The following is a 1,977-nucleotide window of genomic DNA, read 5'->3' on the forward strand; positions in this document are numbered from 1 at the left end:
GTTGATAAAAGTCATAGGTAAGATGGCTGAGTGTTGAAGCGTTAGGCTGTAGTCCTTTTTACAGAGGTTTGATTCCTCTTCTTATCGATTCTGTAGTGAAGTTCATGTTGAGTTGCAAGCTCATTGATGTGTATCAAATATACACCAGGATCTAGTAGGCAGAAGCCTGTTGGATAGGGCATTTAGCTGTTAACTAAAGTTTTATGGGATCGAGGCCCATCTGTCTAGAAAGAGATTCTAGCTTAATTAAAGCGCTTGAGTTGCATTCAGGAAATACAGGTTAATATCCTGTGAATTTTAGCAGAAAACTAAGGAGAGCTGGTCCTTGTTAAGGCTTTGAAGGCCTTCGGTTTAAGTAACCTAAGTTTCTAGGAAATAGTAAGTACTATGGGGGATAATGGTAGGAGTATGATGACAGAGAAGTAAAGATTGTAGTTAAGGGATTAGTTGGTTTGTTAGTCTGTCATTGTTTTATGTAGTTGGTGAAGTTTGGGGGTAGTGTGATAGTTGCACAGTAGGCTAGACGTAGGTAGAAGAAAAGTCGAGTAAAGAAGAGTAGAGAAATGGCCTGTGGCTGTTGCAGTTAGTTCTTGCTTAGTGAGTTCATGAATAATTAATCATTTGGGTAGAAATCCTGTTAGGGGAGGGAGGCCTTGCGAGGGAGAGGAGAGTGAGCATGAAAATTGTAGTTAATGGGGGAATTTTGGTTCATGTGGTTATTACAGTGGATAATTTTAGGGTATTGGTTGTGTTGAGAATAAGGAAGATAGCGGAAGTTGTTATGGTATAGAGATAAAAGGTAATTAAAGTTAGATTGGGGTCATAGTTTGAGAATAATAGTTATTCATCCAAGGTGGGCGATGGATGAAAAGGCTAAGACTTTGCGAGTTTGAGGTCTTGATTTAACCCTATTCAGCCTCCTAGGGCTGCGGAGGCGATAGCTATTGAAGTTAGGAGGGTTGAGTTAAGTGATGGGGATGTTAAGTAGAATAGGGTAATTGGTGGAAATTTTATAATTGTAGCTAGTAGGAGGCATGTTGTTATGGTTGAGCCTTGAAGGACTTCTGGAAATCAGAAATGGAATGGGACTAAGCCTAGTTTGATTGAAATTGCAACTGTTGATAGTCTGCATGATATAGGGTGGGTTAGTTGGGTGATGTCTCATTGACCAGAAAAATCATGCGTTGATCATGCTAGCAAATAGGAGTAGTGTGGATGCGGTTGCTTGGGTCAGAAAAGTATTTAGTAGAAGCTTCAATGGCTCGTGGATGGTGGGTTTTAGAGATTAAGGGAAGGATAGCTAAAGTGTTACTCTCTAAGCCAATTCATGCTGTTATTCAGTGGTTGCTTGAAATTGTGATGGAGGTTCCCAAGAGTAAGCTTGCTGTAGAGATTAATTTAGCTTGAGGATTCATTAGTAAGGGAAGGAGTTAAACCATCATTTTCGGGGTATGGGCCCGATTAGCTTAATTAGCTGACCTTACTAGAAAATAATATAGAGGGAGTATAGAGGATTTTGATTCCTTTAGTGTAGGTTCGATTCCTACTTTTCTAAGTTTAGGAAATGAGAGGGTTGGTATACCTCTATGTTTACTTTATCAAAGTAACCCTTTTGGATTCAGGCACATTTCCCTTGGTTATCTTAGGTAGGGAGGTAGGCCTGCATATGAGATAGGGAGGCTAGTATGTCATAGGCATAAGGCTAGTGTTAGGGGTAGGAAGTTTTTTCAGAGTAAATGTATGAGTTGATCATAGCGGAATCGAGGGTAAGAGGCGCGGATTCAACAGAAGCCTGCGGACAGGAGGAGGGTTTTTTGTAGCTAGAGTTAGAGGGAGAATTCTAGAGGGAGATTGAGTGAGCTGGGGTTCAGGAATAGAATGGTTGTGAGTGCATTTATTAGTATAATATTAGCATATTCAGCTAGGAAGAATAAGGCAAATGGACCTGCAGCATATTCTACATTAAACCCTGAGACT

At 40.3% G+C, this 1,977-nt stretch overlaps 1 pseudogene; it reads right to left on the reverse strand.

Annotated features, from left to right (window-relative positions):
* Nucleotides 1-368: 368 nt before the first annotated feature.
* On the reverse strand, nt 369-1,457 carry LOC135408307 (NADH-ubiquinone oxidoreductase chain 2-like; annotated as a pseudogene).
* Between the last annotated feature and the right edge of the window lie 520 nt (nt 1,458-1,977).

Source organism: Pseudopipra pipra, unplaced genomic scaffold (genome assembly GCF_036250125.1).
Source record: "Pseudopipra pipra isolate bDixPip1 unplaced genomic scaffold, bDixPip1.hap1 HAP1_SCAFFOLD_309, whole genome shotgun sequence".
Lineage (NCBI taxonomy): Eukaryota > Metazoa > Chordata > Aves > Passeriformes > Pipridae > Pseudopipra > Pseudopipra pipra.